At 43.3% G+C, this 18,523-nt stretch overlaps 1 pseudogene; it reads right to left on the bottom strand.

The window, feature by feature from the left end:
* Window positions 1-7,398: 7,398 nt before the first annotated feature.
* Window positions 7,399-18,523, bottom strand: part of LOC139155649 (interleukin-1 receptor type 2-like) — a 48,091-nt pseudogene continuing 36,966 nt past the window's right edge.

The raw sequence follows: 18,523 nt of genomic DNA, 5'->3' as shown, positions 1-18,523 counted from the left end.
GGCCCTCCAGCACCACCCCTACCCCATTCCAGTGGTACAGCAACTCCTGCACTCCCTGGGGGAGGGGAAAAGGTTTGCAAAGATCGATCTCGCCCAGGCTTACCAGCAACTCCCCGTCGATGACCAGACAGCTTGTGCACAGACAATTGTAACACATAGGGGAGCATTTAAATGCACGAGGTTACAGTTTGGGGTGAGCATAGCCCCAGGAATTTTCCAGAGCATTATGGAACGCCTTTTGTCAGGGGTAAATGGGGCCATCCCATATTTTGATGACATCCTAATTGCTGGGGAAAACCAGGAACAAGTAAACAAAAGAATAAGGGAAGTACTTAAGAGGCTACAGGACAAGGGTTTAAGAATCAAGCCTGATAAATGTGTTTGGGGAACCAACAGTATAGAATTTCTAGGATACAAAATAGACAAAGAAGGTATCCACCCCACAACAGAGAAGTTGAGAGCCATTAGGGAAGCCCCAGAACCACGAGATAAGAATGAGCTACAGGCATTTTTAGGCCTCCTTAATTTTTATTCCATTTTTTAAAAGCAGAAGGCAACAGTAGCAGAACCCCTACATCGTTTACTCCATAAGGAAGCCAGATGGACCTGGGGCGAAACTGAACGTGAAGCCTTTTTCCAAATAAAGAGTCTGTTAACCTCCAAAAGCGTAGTAGTCCAATATAGTGCGTCACTACCCATCAGGCTCACGTGCGACGCCTCGCCATACGGCATAGGAGCAGTCCTAGCTCACGTTCTACCCAATAAATCAGAAGCCCCAATAGCATTTTTTTCAAGAACAATGAACAGCACAGAAAGGAATTATAGCCAGTTGGACAAGGAGGCTTTAGCTTTAGTGGCAGGGGTGAAGAAATTCCACAACTACATCTTTGGTAGGAACTTTGAATTGGTAACAGACCACAAACCTTTACTGGGTCTGCTAGCCCCAAACAAGCCCACTCCGCCTTTTATGTCTCCTAGACTGATCAGATGGGCCCTTTTCCTCTCTGGATACCAGTATGAGCTCACCCACAAGGGGGGGAAGGAAATTAATCACGCAGATGGCCTCAGCAGATGTCCCATAACAGACTTAGTGGAGGATCCTGTTCCTTCTGCAGATGTATTATTAATAGAGCTCGAGGACAACCCACTAACCACAGCCAAAGAGGTAGCTGCACACACGCAGCAAGATCAAATCCTTAAACAAGTAATAAACTGTGTACTTAAGGGATGGCAAAATGATATTGTGAAACCTGAATTGCATGATTTCAAAGCTAAGAGACTTGAGTTATCTTATGTAAAGGGTTGTCTGTTGTGGGGAGACAGGGTGGTCATCCCCAGAAGCCTAAGGGAAAAGGTTCTCAAAATGTTACATGTAGGCCATCCTGGAATTGTCAGGATGAAGAGCCTAGCAAGGGGACATCTATGGTGGCCGGGTCTGGATGCTGAAATTGAAAACTGGGTTTCAAAGTGTGAACCATGCCAGGAGTCACGGCCTAATCCCCCCAAAACAACCCCGGCTGAGTGGGAGCAGCCTGCTGGCCCTTGGTCCAGAATCCACATTGATTTCGCGGGTCCAGTGGGCTCCCAGTATTTTCTAATAGTGGTGGATGCATTCTCCAAGTGGGTGGAGATAATAGCAATGAACAACATAACCACAAGTACCACCATCAAGGTTTTGAGTAGACTTTTCGCATCACATGGGTGCCCAGATATCCTGGTTTCTGACAATGGGCCACAGCTAACAGCCAGACAATTCGAATTGTTCCTAGATGGATTAGGGGTCAGACATGCCCTCATCTCCCCTTACTCGCCCTGGGCTAATGGATTGGCAGAACGCTACGTTCGCGTGGCGAAGGAAGCATTGCGCAGGTCAGGGCCTGGGGATGTGCAGCAAAACTTAGACCAATTCTTACTCACTCAGCACATCACCCCTAACTCGCACACACATGTAAGCCCTGCAGAATTGTTGATGGGGAGGAAATTAAGGTCACCACTAGATAGGTTGAATCCAAGGTTCTGTATTAACAATAACCAAATGTGTATAAGACCCGAAAGGGAAATGTATTTGGGACAAGCTGTATATGTGAAAAGTTTTGATGGAAATGTAAATTGGATAAAAGGTATTGTTGTTAAACAAAATGCACCAAAAACTTATATTGTTAAATTAGAGGATGGTCGTTTGTGGAAACGACACATAGACCACATTCGGAAGCGAACAGAAAGCCAATTGCAACAAAACACTGACATGGACTCTCCCCCCTCAACAGACTTTGAAACATTGCCCGAATTAAGAGACACGCAAATGAACTTATCGGGCCTAGGGGAGCCATCCAGCGACGCCGAGCCATCCTCCTCCTCCGAACTCTGCGTTGGGCCCACCAGGCCAAGTCCGCCGCGCGGAGACCACAGCAACGAACCATCCTCCTCCGGCGGCGTCGACAGCGAAACTGAACTGCGCAGGTCGGAGCGAACTGCGCGGAGGCCCCAGCGATTGGATGACTTTGTCACATGGCTTTCCTGATGGATGTGACCAACTATGAGGGGAGGGGTGTTGTATCCTTAATGGCTACTTTGTATCCTTGTAAATAGTTTGTTCCTTCTTCAAGCGCTGTCTGAGCCCAAGCAGGAAGTCGCTCCTGATTGGCTCAGACGCGGCTGGCTCTTGCTTTGGCGGGAGCCGCAAAAGTATAAAAGAAGCGGCTTTTCCCTAGCAGAGCAGCCGGTACTCGCTGAAGTCACTTTGCCTTGCAGAACCAGTCACTTTCTCTGAGCTGAAAATAAAAGTACCGAGTTGTTTGAATCCTGATCTCCGAGTCTACTTCAAGATGAACAGTTCATGAAACTATTCAAGTATATGTTGTCACATTAACAATTAGTGAAGTATTCGTATTTTGGATAGTAAAGATATTATTGAGTCTTTCAAGTGCTTAATCAAGAATTAATGTTTCAACACAACCAAAAGGGTGTTACCTTCCCTGTTTTATCTAACCATGCAGGATCTCAGGATTTGGTCCTGACAAAATAAACTCAAGAAAGTGAAATCTGTTGCTTACAATGGAAAGTAAACAAAATATTCACTAGCTGCTTTAATTCTTCTGGGAGTACATCTATTTCTCTATGACTTACTATGAACACAGCACAGGAAGTGGCTGGATTCTTGAATGACTTCTGAAACAACTATTAGAATGTTAGGAAATGAAGGCAGAGAAATCATTGCAAAATTTAAAGACATTTGAATGATGTCATGAATTAGGATTCAGAAGAGAAAATGGAATGTTATAGCACAGAAAATGTTCCAGAGGAATAAATATTGGACTTACCTATAGTGACACCAAGTTAAAAAGTATGCTTTTTGAAAAATTGCAGCTAAAATTGTAATGTAGCTGATAATGATTCATAAAATCTATTTCAATAAAATGCTTGAACTGATATTTGAAGAGGAAATTAGAAAAAAGTTATACAAAACATAGGTGTTCAAAATCCAAGAATATAGGAAATGTATTGCTGATGTCTATGATGTTGTTATGAAAATAGTAGCTGGCCATGATATGAATGTTGAAATATTAAATTCTCTTATGATGATAGTACAAAAATATTAGAGGCAACTTCAGCATTTATGCCTAACTATTAATTTTTATCCATAGAATACAGTGATACCTCGTCTTACGAACTTAATTGGTTCCAGGACGAGGTTTGTAAGGTGAAAAGTTTGTAAGACGAAACAATGTGTGGGTTTGTAAAGTGAAAATAGTTTGAAAGAAGAGGCAAAAAAATCTTAAACCCCGGGTTTGTAACTCGAAAAGTTTGTATGACAAGGAATTTGTAAAACGAGGTATCACTGTACTTTCGAGACTGGAATTATTATTGTTGTTGCAGTAGCAGTTGTTGGTCCCACAGACAGATGTTTAAACTGGATTTGGCATTATTATCCACCCTTTGAATCGTCCCCCAATTTTGGTTGTTCACAACAATATAAAATCACAACTGTCATTATTTTAGTTGGTGTTGGCCTTCATATGCATCAAGTTCTTCCCAAGAACCAAGGATCTCATAAAGTATCAGCAGGCAGTATGGCCTTTTACAAATGGTAGATGTAAAGTTTGTCAATGCATAGGTTTTCTGGGCTGTCCCAGATGTGGGACCCTTATGGCTGTTTTGCCATAAAAAGGTCATACTTTCTCACTTATAATACAGTATTGAAATGCCATGTGCACCAGTTAAAGCTCTATAAACTAATTATGTGCATGCATTAACACTTCTGCTACATCACACTTCTTACACCATAGTAGTAGCCTGTATAAGTACCAAAAACTGCCAATGGAATTAAACCAAAAAATCATTTATATACAGGACCTTTTTGATAACTGATGCTTCATCTAAGGACTAATAGAACTTGTGACGCTATTATAATTGGCCTATTTTTTTTTGATAATGCAGAGATGTTGCATATTCAATTCTGTATGGATATACTGATATTCTACAACAGTCCTTTTTAGCTCTATTGTCCTATAATTCCCATTTGTATTTGTACCACAGGCCCATATATCAAGAAGCATTTTGAGAAGGAATTTTTCATACAAAGACCTAACTTCAATTACACGTGGAACGTCCACACCATGTGAAAATGGATATACAAACATTAAATTTTATTTTTATTCCAATAATAAACTTTAAAGGTTATTTTATTTATTCATTCCAATCATGCAATTAAATTTTACTCATAAAGCTGTTTAATTTATTAGAATTAACTAGAATTAAACAACATTTAACTATGAGTTTAAGCTGTGATGGCTATTTATTTATATCCAAAAAGTAAAGATTAATGAGAAGGTGTTAAACATGTTTTACTGTGAACTTTGCAGAAAAATAGTTCCAAATTTAGGGACTGAGTTTTTAATGTACTTTGTATAAGATTCTTCTGCAAATTGTTAAGAACATAAGAAGAACCATGCCAAAGCCCATCGAGTCCAGCATTCTGTGTCACACAGTGGCCCACCAATTGTACATGGAGATTGTGAGCAGAAGGAGAAGGCAAAACCCTCCCTTTCCCTTGACCCTCAACAAATGGTACCCAAGGGAATCCTGCCTTGTTGTAATCAATAAGATAATTGATAATAAGTTCTCAGAGAGGGAGGGCATGCAAATCCAATTAATTAATAAATAATAAAATTATCTTTGGAATAACTAGGTTCTGTGTAAAGAAAACCCAAACATGACTAATGCATGTCTCATAAAATAGTCATATCCAAATTTAATGAATAAAAGAAGCAGATTTCTTAATTTGACAAGAACTGAATTTTTTAATAGGGGAAACTTTGAAAGTATGACCGTTGATAAAACAGTAATCACATTGCTATATATGGTTGTTAGGCCAAATCATTTCTGGAAAATAATATTTTACTTCCTTTCCAGACTTCTTCCCAAAAGCAAATCATTCAACACAACATTTGTTTTCCATTCTCTGGCTATCAACATCCATTGTAAAACAAAAATGACAAACAGAATAGCATTTATCTATATGATTAATTATAATTAGTAATATCTTAGTCTATAAATGCACAGTCATGATATAAATAGTTTACAAATGAAGCAATTACATAAACATAGTTTGGTCATTATGACGCCTGAAAACACAAATTTCTAGTTTTAAAACACTTTTTCTTTTTTAAAACAAAAACACAATTTGTTGCTTGCTTCCAATGGATTTGCAGACCATCACAAATATTGCAGTGCCAAAAGAAAAAAAAACATTAACACACCCCACTCTCAAGGTTTGCTGGAACAGCCAGGTTTCAGTGACCTTTCTACAAACTAGGTTAGAGAGATTCAAAATTCTAGAAAAATACTATTCTACAATGATTTGGAAGGATTTTTATTACTGAGGCAAGATCTTAGTGGATAGACAGATAAAATTGGATCTCTAGATGGGTCTAGAGATACAAGCACAATCTGAGGTCAGTTGGAGGAAAGATCAGAAGCAACGTGAGAAAATATTATTTTACTGAAAAAATAGTAGATACTTGGAACAAACTTCCAGCAGACATGGTTGGTAATCCACAGTAACTGAATTTAAAAATGCATATATCCATCTTGTTCTGCCTGGCTACTACTAGCCATCCACTAGCCATCCACAAGCACAGAAATAAATCAAACACATGACAGGAGAGGAATAAATCAAGAAGGTCTCTTTTGTGTATAAAGGTCTTGCTTGAATGCAAGACCAATACTGATTTTCGAGTCCAGAAGGTCAGGGTTACTCAATTAAAGTCCACCCGATATGTTTTAGGCTTGTGCCAGAACACTGTTGATTTATGAGTCCATAAAGTCAGAATTCCACACTCAAATCTGCACAGCCTTTCCTGCTTGAGTGTCAGAGAGTTCACAGACATCCAAACCAAAATGCAACCACGCTGCAACAATGTTACTTTCTTCCAAACACAAATGATAAACACCCATGCAAAGCACTCTGACCCTCCCTTTTTATTAGGGTTTCAGCAGCATCATTACTTCTTAACAACTGCGCTCTATCATTTGTTTCTATGCTTGCGCAGTGGCTCCTGCCTTTCCAACATTCTCCTGACCCTCCTGATCCTAAGATAAAATGCAGGGAATAGTATATAAGGGCAGACTAGATGGACCATGAGGTTTTCTTCTGCCATCAATCTTCTATGTTTCTAAGGTCCCAGGTCTGGAGCTGTGCAAGGCTTTAAAAGAGACAGCCAATGCCTTGATTGTACCTGAAAGCCAACTGACAACCACTGCAGTTCTTGAAATAGTAATGTTATATGGGTGAATAAGATGTCTCTATGACTAAGTTGTTGAATTCTGTATCAGCTATCTTTTCTGACTGCTCTTCAAAGGTAGCCCCAGGGAGAACACATTGCCACACCCAAGCAAGATATAAACAAGACACGGCAATAATCCTATCGTGTTGCTCTCTTGGCTTCTGTCAGTTCATCAGGACTTGCTCAACAAGTATCTAGCCCTGGATCCTGGCATTGTTTTCCTCCAGATACCTATAGAATTTTCACAGAACATCTTCTGCCCTAGCTTTCTCTAGTATGGTCTGGGTCACTTTAATAAGGGTCTTGCATTCCACAGATATAAATAAAAATATTGATGCTAATATTAGGATAGTGTAGCCTCAAGTGATCACAGGGATTATCATTTGGTTTAATTAAAGGATGCTCGATTATATGACACTTTCAGCAGGCATGTGAGTTCTCTGTGCAGGTGGATCAGCCAGTTTGGCAACATCCGATGTAACAAAAAAAATTGTTATAATGTAAATAAATCAAGTTTCTGATGCTGATATACCATACAACATTAAAATTGGATATTAGCCTTCATAATTATTCTTAATCAGCTAATAAATAGTAAACAGTAAAAACAGTAAAATTAGAGAAAAAATATATAATTTATTATATGACATCAAATGTATACAATTGTAATTAAAATACAATTAACTATATTTGCTATATTCCCTGTTCAGCTTTAATATCTTACTGGCTTCCAAAATTCCCCAAAATCAAACATTATACTTAACATATAACTTGCATAACTCGCAATAACAAATATAAAATAAGGTTTTGATACCAAAGAAGTGAAAAATTGGAATTGTAACTTAATGGTAGGTTCACTATGTAATTTATTTTCCTTTGGAAGGTTAATTTCCTTTAGGTTTTTTTTTAACAGAAATACGGCTTTTTTATTGTCACTGAAAGACTCTCTTCTCTCCCTCCCATCTCTCTTTGTTTTAAATTTAATCATATTTTTTTTAAAAAAATGCAATGCAATTTATAAAGTATGCACACAAACCCCCATTAATATAAAACCCAAATAACATAGTAATTGATTCATGCTTGCTACTATTAAAGTTACATTTTTTTTGTATGAGGTTTCATTAATAAAATTATAAATGACATTTTAAAAATTCAATTATTGTATTTCTGTTGTTATAGAAAGTTGCATTTCCTTTAATAAGCATGAAAACAGCAACTTCATTTCTGTTTACACTGAAAGGATTCTAGATGTCTTAGGACAGATGAGAAAATTACTTAGAATGCTAAAGTAACATATATATGAAATAAAAATATATTTGTTAGGAGTTGGCCACAACATAACCCTTGGTAGATCTTTGCTTCCAGTATTTATTGAAGTATATTCCTCCTATGATGAGAACAGCCAGAGCCACAGGAGTCACTGCCAAGTACCAAGACAACTCGCGGTCTTTTAAAAAAGAAAGAAAGAAAGAAAAACCTCAACGTTAGACAACATACTGTGCATTGGTTAAATCATTGTTTTTCTAAGCTGCCTGGTTCTCACAAACACAAGTTTTATCAATAGCAGATGGAACAGAAAACAACAACATGCCATATGTATGGCAACAAAAAGAAATTTGGTTACATTTTGCAAGAATATACAATCAGTGCGCAGCTTTAAAATAGGCAAGTCAAATGCTTCCAAAAGTGTGTAACTGGATAATAGCCTTACAACGGCAAGCTTTTTATTCCTTCAATACTGCCCTTCACTCTGAAAGTGTGTAATATTTTTAGATATCATGTATCACTGATATAATGTAATTAATATAATCTATGACTTTTCAGGCAGGGGTGAAATGCTCCCAGTTTGGGCGTGCCTGCTAGTGGTTGGAGAGCTGGTAGCGACTGCAGTGCGAGGCTTTGCCCACCCACCTGGACAATGCCATTTGGGTTCTTTTACTCTCTGTGCATGCACAGAACACTTTGTGCATGCTCAGAGGGTAAAAGAACCCACATGGTGGTGTGCGGGTGGATGGGCGAAGCCTTGTGCTGCCATCGCTACCAGCTCTCTGACTACTGGTAAGCATGCCCGAGCTGGGAGCATTTCTCCCCTGTTTTTGGGTGATATTGGGATACATTTATGCTACAGTTCATCGACACTTGAAGATACATATGTTCCCCATTCTTGCACTTCTGCCAACTCATAAGTGGTTGTGAATGGTTGTCCCAAACCATTTTACATGGAATTAAGAGATAATTCCACTTGCTGCTACTCTCCACTGAAGTAGAATTTCTTCAATGTTTTAGTGTACAGATTGAGCAAGCTATTGTCCAACAGAACACTAAAGTTTAGGAACTTCCAGTTCCTTCTTCGACGAGATCGGAAGCGGGGACCGCAACCTCCGCAGCCAGCTCAAATTCAGACCTAAGCCCCCCACATAGAGTGGGCAAAGTGAAGGGGGACCACCAGGAGGGTAGAGGGGAGCCTCATCTTCCCTTCCTAAGCTGGCAAGCTTCTAGCTGAAGGAGGGCCAGAATTAACAAGACTAAGAAGGAGAAAAAAGGACCGTTGAACTTACCTGAACGGTCTTCTCGATGCACTGCAAGGAGAGTCCAGGATGGGTAATTCTTCAGTCTGATTGGTAGGGACTGAGTTTAATTTAAATATTAGGCAGGTGCCGCCCCCTTAGCCCTCCAGTCTAATTAAAACGAAGGAGCAGTAAAGTCCAACACATTTATTGAACCATACGAAAAAACACAACAACTGTAAAGAAAGGAACCTTAAACCATAACATGCTCCCTGGTCCAGAACTGGGTGGGTCTGGACTCTCCTTGCAGTGCATCGAGAAGACCGTTCAGGTAAGTTCAACGGTCCTTCTCCAATGCACTTGCAAGGAGAGTCCAGGATGGGATATGCCCAAGAAAAACTCAAAGGGAGGGAGAAGGCTGGACCAGTGGCTCGGCAAAGGAACAAACCTCCTGTAGGACCCTCCTCCCAAAAGCTGCTTCTGATGAAGCATATGAGTCTATACGATAGTGTTTTATAAAAGTTGAAGGAGCAGCCCAAGTGGCCGCCCTGCAAATGTCCTCTAAAGACGCCTGTGTCCTCCATGCCGCCGAGGTGGCAGCACTGCGAGTCGAGTGCCCCGTGATCTCATGTGGCACCGGCGAACCTCTAGCTCTGTAAGCCTCCGAGATACAGTCGCGGAGCCAACGGCTGATGGTCTGGGAGGAAACTCTGGACCCCATAGAACGTGATGAAAAGGACACAAACAAAGCCTCTGAAGCCCTAAAGGACTGAGTCCTGCGAATGTAGATTTTAAGGGCTCTCCTCACGTCCAGCTTGTGCCATCTCAACTCTAATCGGTGAGTTCCATGGGTACAAAAATCCGGCAGCACGATGTCTTGTGCCCTGTGAAAAGTGGTATTCACCTTAGGCAGGAAAGCCGGGTCCAGCCGAAGGACCACTCTGTCCGGATGAAATCGACATAAGTCCGGTCTTGTAGATAAGGCCGAAATCTCTGAGACCCTCCTGGCAGATGTAATGGCTACCAGAAAGGCAGTCTTCAGAGTCAACAGTCGTACAGAAACCTGTCGTAGAGGCTCAAAGGGAGGGGCTGAGATGGAATGAAGCACCAAGGACAGGTCCCATGACGGGAAGCGATGAATGACTGGCGGTTTAAGATTAGCCGCCCCTCTCAGGAAATCTCTTATCCATGGATGTTTGCTCAAGGGGCGATGACTGTCTAATGGAATGATACTGGATAAAGCCGCCACATGCCGACGAAGAGTATTCGGGGCGAGGCCCTTGTCCAGACCTGCCTGCAGGAATAACAGTACCATAGGAGGAGAAGCCCTCTGAGGCTCCACCTGTCGTAGTGCACAGAACTTAGAAAAGGCCTCCCAAGTGGCCTGGTAGACCCTCCTGGTAGAAGGCCTACGGGCAGCCTGTATGGTATCAATAACCGTGTCTGGCAGAGCGTGACTCCTCAGACGTTCCCGCTCAAGCGCCACACGGTTAGCTGCCACCACTGAGGCTCCGGGTGTGACATGGTCCCCTGAAAGAGGGAGATTCGGTGGTCCGGAATCCGCCATGACGGAGTAATTGAGAGTTGCATCAGGTCTGCGAACCAGATCCGACGAGGCCAAAAGGGGGCCAGCAACAGCACCTCTGCCCGCTCCTGCAATATTTTCCGAATTACTCTGGGAATGATGGAAACCGGTGGAAACGCATACAAAAGACCCGGAGGCCATCTGAGGTGCAGAGCATCCACTCCTTCCGCTCCCTGGGATGGAAATCGGGAGAAGAAGCGGGGAAGCTGGGAGTTGAGACACGTTGCAAACAAGTCCATAACTGGCACCCCAAACCTCCTGGTGATCTCCTGGAAGATCCCGGGTTCCAGTTGCCATTCCCCTGGATCTAGTGTCTCCCTGCTGAGCCAGTCTGCACAAACGTTCTCCACCCCAGAGATGTGTTCCGCTGAAAGCGATGCCAGATTGTTCTCTGCCCACCTGAAAAGAGACTCCGACTCTGCCATCAGTCTCCCTGACCGAGTTCCCCCCTGTCGGTTGATGTGGGAACGCGTGGCTACGTTGTCGGTCATAATTAATACGTGCTGATCCTTCACCAGGTGAGCAAAGCTGTGGAGGGCCAGTGACACTGCCTTCAGCTCCAAGAAGTTTATGTTGACGTTGCAAAGGTCCTGCTGCGACCACAGGCCCTGGGCTATTTGTGAGGAAAGATGTGCTCCCCACCCCCGCAGACTCGCATCTGTCGTCACCGTGAGGAATTCCTTGTCCAGAAAGGAGGAACCGCTGCTCAAGGCTGGAGACACCCACCACCGGAGAGATCTGCGAACCCTGGCATTGAGGAAAACCCTCCTGCGAGAATGGCTCGATTTCTGCTTCTGAAAGGGGAGAAGGAACCACTGTAATGGTCGAAGGTGGAACCTTGCCCACGGCAGTATGCCAATGCATGACACTAGCGTCCCTAGGAGTTGGGACAGGAATAGCAGACTTGGGTACTGCTGGAGGCTCAGCTCTCTCACCAACCTCCTGATTGTAGATTGCCTGTCCCGTGACAGAAAGACCTCGCCCAGTGCGGAATCTATCGTCGTCCCCAAATGGGCCAGGCGAGTCGTGGGCGTCAGGTGGCTTTTGTCCCAGTTTATGGAAAAACCATGGTCTTCCAGGGTCTGTATGGTCAAGTGTAGGTCCTTTAGTGCCCGATCCGGTGTTCTGGACAAAATCACGATGTCGTCCAAATACGCCATGAGGCGTACCGACTGACATCTGAGGTGCGCCGTAAGGACATCCAGCAACTTTGTAAATGCTCTCGGGGCTGATGATAGGCCAAAGGGCATCGCCCTGTACTGGAAATGTGCTCCGGCAATGCAGAATCTGAGAAATTGTCTGTGAGGAGGAAATATCGGGACATGGAGATATGCCTCCTTCAGGTCTATGGAGGACATGAGGTCTCTGTGGCGGATGGCTGCCAGTATTGATCTGAGAGAGTGCATCTTGAACCTCCGGTATTTTACATAGAGGTTCAAGCGCCTCAGGTTCAGAATCAGCCGCACTCCCCCCGACGACTTGGGAATGAGAAAGATCGCCGAGTAGAAGCCCCTGCCTTGCTGTGTCAAAGGAACCTCCTCTATAGCTCCAATGTCCAGTAAGTGCTCGACTTCTTTGAATAGGAGTCTTCGTCTCTCCCCATCTGATGGAACTCGACACGGGAGAAACCTGTGAGGTGGAGGGGAGAAGAATTCTATTCTCAGGCCCTGGCCAACTGTAGATACCGCCCAGGGGTCTGAGGACGTCGCCGCCCATGCTGCATGGAAGGACATCAGTCTTCCGCCCAGACAACCTCCGAGCTCGGAGTCACTTCGACTTCTTGAAGCCTCTGTTTCCTCCTCTAAAGGGGCGGCGGCCTTGATAAGATCTATTCCTGTCCGCTTGGAAAGACCTATCCGCCCGAAAGGACCCCTGGCCAAAGGAGCTCTGAAAATACGGCCTCGACGCCTGGGTTCCCAACGAGGAGGGCTCAGACCGAAAGGACTGCCTTCTCTGATAGGGAGTGAATCTCCTATCCTGCTTCCTGTTTGCCCTAGGCATGACCTTTTTCTTATCTTTATCCTCCACCAGGACGTCGTCCAGGACCTCCCCAAACAGTTTCTTGCCTTTGAATGGGGCAGATGCCAGGCTCCATTTGGACTTAACGTCCGCCTGCCAACTCCTGAGCCAAATGAGCCGACGGGAGGCCACGGAGGAGGCCATTGCACGGGAAGCAAATTTGGCGGCGTTGACCGTAGCGTCCGCCGAAAACTCCGTGGCCGCCAGGAGCTTGTTGAGGTCTTGGCGGAGTCTAGTATCTTCCGGATCAACCCTAGATTGCAGTTCCTGGATCCAGAGCATCGTGGCCCTATTGAAGAACGATGCCGCCGAAGCGGCTCGAAGAGCCCAGGCCGCCATCTGGTGAGTCCTGCGCACCACATTTTCCGCTCTCTTGTCCTCTGCTCTCAGCCCCTCCTGAGATTCTGAGGGAACCAGGGCATTGGACACCAGGCTCGTAACCGGTTTATCCACCACTGGAAACTCCAGCAGGTCCTCCATCGCCTGGTCAAATGTATAGAATCTGCGATCCAGGTTAGATGGCCCTTGTGCGGCGGCTGGGTTCTCCCACGGGCGCTGGATAGTTTCTCTGAACAGGTGGGAAGACGGAATGTGGACCGTCTCCTGCTTGGGGAAGACAAATAGGCCCCCTGCCGGTTGGGCCGTCTCAGTAGCCGCTGCCTGGTCCCCCTCACCTGCCTGCTCGATGGTCATCTTGGCTTTATTCAAAAGAACCCTGAAAAGTGATGACTTAAAGAGTCCAGGAAAACTGGGTGGTTCAGGGGGCTGCTCATCCCCAGAGAGTTCATCCTCAGCCCCACTGAAATCATCTCTAGATGACCGCTCCTCATCCATTGAGCCTTCCATGGAGAGGGTGACAGGGGCAGTCCAGGGGTCTCTAGACCTCATTGGAGGGAGTCCCACTGGAGACTGCTGATGTTGTTGAGTCCCCACCGCCACACCTTGGGTATAAACTGTGGCAATGAGGTCCTGCAAGGACTGAGGCATGCTCTGCCAGGCATTGTTGGAGCTGCGCAGGCCTGCAGCTGTAGGTGTAAAGGTGGCTGCCTGGCCAGGCTGGGTTGCTGGAAAGGCTGGATATGCAGACAGTCCTGCAGCACATTGTCTTTCAGCCCTGGGTGCTGGCAGCCTCACTCTCTCTGGAGACCAATCCCTCTCCGTGGCTGAGCCTACCACCCCTGGCAGGAACATGGGGGAGGCCATCAAAGGACCGGGTTGACTGGCAGAAGGAACAGGGCCCATTACCTTCTGAGAAGCCTCCAATTGCTTCTCCAAGGCCCGGATGCGCTTTTCTGCTTCCCTCAGCGAGGCCCCTTGCGATACCTTAGCCTTCTGGGGCTTTTCCTTTGGAGTGCTAGGCCCTGCAGAGGGCTCCTCCACCAGCTGGCCCGCCTGATCTGCCATAATGCCACGAAAACAAAAGGAGATTGCCTGAGACAGAAAGAAATCAAGGCCAAAACTCCTCAACTGGTCTGACCAGAAAATGGCAGAATGACAGGCAACTGCTCCACTGCGCCTGCGTGTAGCTAGGGCAGATTCCAGTTGTAACATTAGCTCGCCCAAACAGGCCGGCTAAGCCCCGCCTCGCTGTCAACTTTTCCTGAAGAAAATGGCCGCCGGCCGGTTGCCCTGGCAACCGCAAACACTTTGGGCGCGAAACCTCCGACCTCGGCCTCCAACAAACATGGCCGTCGGAACTGACAGGCAAACTGCCAGAAGGCTCCTTGCTCTGCCTCAGGCAGCGAAATCAGCCCGATTTCTTTGTAGTGAGCGGGGCGATCGGGGGGGCGTGGGGGGCGTGGGGGGGGGGCGGATGTCCTCCGAGGCCAGTTCTGCGCCCCCTCCCCTTGGTGTATTCGCCACGGGGGAGGGCGGACCCCCCCGCGGCGTCAACCGGCTCCTCTCCTCCGGAGTCTACCTCGGAGGTAGTTTCCCCGGGTGCTCACTCCTGAACCCACAAGCCAGGCCCTTGTGTGGGTTCACAGACAAGGAGGAGCTGCAGTCAACTGGATTAGACCCACTGGAGGTCTGAAACCAGAGCTGCCTGAGGAGAAACCCCCAGCTGCACCTAAGAAAAAAGGAAAAAGAAAGAGACAGATTTAATAATAACAAACACAAATACCAATGTAATTAATACATCAAAAAAACATCAAATAACATTTAAAGCCTAAACCTCTCAAACCAATACTATTGGTAGAGCAAAAACTCAAAGTCCCTTTACTGCGACTGAGTTTTTAAGACTGGAGGGCTAAGGGGGCGGCACCTGCCTAATATTTAAATTAAACTCAGTCCCTACCAATCAGACTGAAGAATTACCCATCCTGGACTCTCCTTGCAAGTGCATTGGAGAATGAGTTATTTACAACCTGAGATAAAAAAAGAGTGTTTGCCTTTAAAAATAACTCCAAAAATACAGGTGGGGGGAGCTAAAGAATACCAGTGGGTCAGGAATGCTAAAATAGTGAAGAAAAACATTTGAGAACTAGGGGGAGAGTTTTTCTTGGAGGGTTTAAAAGAAGATATGTTTTTGGAATAATATCCTATTTTTAAGAGAAAAAACATTGATACTTGAACTGGAAGCTGTCTCTGCCTTACTATAAATTGACTATTATATATATTGGACTTGTAAACATAAAATAATGAAATTGAACACAGAATAATGAAGAGGAATTTCTGATTTGAAGCAGAAGTGCTGTTTTGGGGGGAATATAGCTCTCAGAATCTTTCCCTTCGTTAGATAAATAACGTGGATTAAACTTTGTTGTAAAACGATGCCAATTGGAAATAAAGACATGTTAAGCATAGCCCAGGACATTAAGACTATTGTAAATAAGTAGTGATGGCCGAACCAAACTCGCACAATTTGGATCTGTACCAAATTTTGCGGTGTTCGGTACGCCGAACACAAACCCAATTTTTTTTTAAACTTTGGGCAAAGTTCAGGGTTGCGTTTGGCGTTCGGAGCTTTGACATCACCAGCAGGTTACTAAGGACACCAAGGTGATCACTTCCTGGATTCCATGGAATCCAGGAAGTGATCACCTTGGCGTCCTTAGCAACCTGCCGGTGACGTCAAAGCTCCACCCCCGGAATCTCTTCGTGGGAGGGATTCCCCAGCTCCTTCAAAGGGAGGTCTTCACGTAAAAATAAACATTGTTATTTTTATGTGAAAAGATGCCGCAGCGGCGCTGCAAGCAAAGGGCGGTCCTTTCACGTAAAAATAAACATGTTTATTTTTACGTGAAAGGACCACCCTTTGCTTGCAGCACCGTGTTCAGCAAATGAGAGAACCCATCAATAGTATGTTATATCTTGTCCCGGTGCCAAACATTTGACTTGGGTCAACGTAGATGTTGTTTGTATAGATTACTTCTTCACATCAGTAAAGGACAATCCACCCCCCTTCCAAACTTGGTGAAGTAGAACAGAAATTGGAACTACGTCTGATTTCATAATGGAAATCAATGTGATTAGTGTGAAGAAGCGCACCTAAGAAGCCCTCCAAATGAGAGCCAATAGCTCTAGTAGAGATGTATCATTTATTGGGGAACTGATCTGTATGATGCATAGGTTGAGACATTTAGCTTATTAACTTACAAGTTATGGATTCCAGAGGGAATTTTAAAAACTCATTACATAGCAGTAATAAACAAAATGTGGAATAACCTTTGGCAAAACTGGATAATTTTGTATGTGCATAATTTCCCTTCCTCTTCCTTTGGAAACATGCCAAGAGAAATTTTAATTATTTGAAAATAAAACAACTTATTAGAAATCATGTAATTTAAACATGACCTGACCAAAAATTATTCCAGCTCTTTGGGCACTTTATTCCTTAACCTTCTTTCCTTATGTATAAAATGTGAAAATGAATGTCCATTATCAGAGTACTGTAATCAGAAAAAAAAAATGAGGAAAAGATGGCAATAAGTATAATTGGGTTGTTATACAGACCTTTCTTTTTTTCCGTGACTGTCACTGTTTGTACACGATTCCCACCACCATTTTGTGCCACACATCTGAAATCAGTATGAAAATCGGCTTCTGTGATGGAGTCAAAGATCAATTGCACCTCAATAGATCTGTTGTTATTGTCTACGAGTTGCCTAAGAGGGAATATAATCATTTATATTGTTAGGCAGAGAAGCAGAAGAGCCCAGAAGGAAAGGGCAACTGATTGAAGAGTGATATAGCCTAGATTTTTTTCATTTGCGTAAAAAAATAAATCTAATGCAAAAATAAAAATAAAAATCTTGCTATTTGAGTTTTTTTCTTCTCACCTGACCTCTGCTATTAATGTAAGAAAACTTAAACTGAAATAGAATTGATGTAACCACCTCATCACGCATCACACCTCTATTTTGCTCTAAAAATTATCATCTATCACACTAAACTACATTAAAGGGAAGACACAGGTATGGAAGAATCATTGTACTGTCATCCATCAGTCGACTTTGACTTTAATTGGCACTGATTTGTTCACATATGCAATGTATCTTTGAAAAGTTCTCTGGTTATCTTTTATTTTTTTTAAATATATTTTTATTGGTTTTGCACATAGAGTTACATAAAACAATCATGAAACGGTGCACAGTGTATGCGCCCATCACCCGACTGACAATCCCACCACCACCACCACCAATTGTTAGCTCTACTTTGCATTTGTTATTATTAAAAGAGTGATTGGAGTTTATTTTTTACATTTTCGTCACAGATTCTACTCAGCATATAACCTTTCACCTTATTCCATGGTGCCATCAGCTTCTCCAATTTATTTTCATCAAAATTGTTTAATCTTATTTCCATGATTTCAAAATGAATGTGATCCACCATGTACCAGTACCAATTCTGTAATGCCCATTTTATAGACTCTTTCCAACTCAATACCACTACCGCTTGAGCACTTTCCAGTGCTGCAGTTTTTATTTCTTTAAAATCTCTTAGTTCTCTTTGTTTAATTAATATCGCTATTTCTTTTGTAATTATCCAGTTAATATTTAGCATTTTATTTATTTCGTTTTGCACTTCCTTCCAAAGTTTCTGAACTTCAACACACTCCCAGAACATATCCATAAAAATTCCTTTCTTTTGGCAACCATGCCAACAGTTACCTTTCCCTTTCCCCTAGAAGTGTGCAAGTTGTGCTGGTGTATAATACCATTTATGTAAATTTTTTCTTCTCATCTCTTTAACTCTTGTATTCTTAATCTTATATATATTTTCTACTATTTCTTTCATTTCACTTTCGTCTATTTGCAAATCATTTTGCCAGCATTTTGTCAAGCCTTTTATTACTCCCACTTCTGCTTGCGATAACATTCTGTATATATTACTAGCTTGTGCTTTTGTATCATTAATATTTTCTTTTAATATTTTCTCTAAGCAATTTTCTTCTCTCAAGAAAGCTTTTTTATTCTCACTTTTATTTAAATATTTACATATTGCATTGATCTGCAGCAAAGGTTCTCTGGTTATCAACTTATCACCATTTAGACGTCAAGGCATTATTCCAAGTGCAGTTGGGACAAACTATAGTTGAGGTTAAGCAAGTCCACAATCTGCCGACTCTTTGGATGTGATCAAATACATTTTCTACCAACAGTGTTTCCAGGAAGGGGTTAACACAGACA

The sequence above is a fragment of the Erythrolamprus reginae genome, unplaced genomic scaffold (genome assembly GCF_031021105.1).
Source record: "Erythrolamprus reginae isolate rEryReg1 unplaced genomic scaffold, rEryReg1.hap1 H_38, whole genome shotgun sequence".
NCBI classification, from domain to species: Eukaryota; Metazoa; Chordata; class Lepidosauria; order Squamata; family Dipsadidae; genus Erythrolamprus; species Erythrolamprus reginae.
This window is presented reverse-complemented; position numbering and strand designations above follow the sequence as displayed.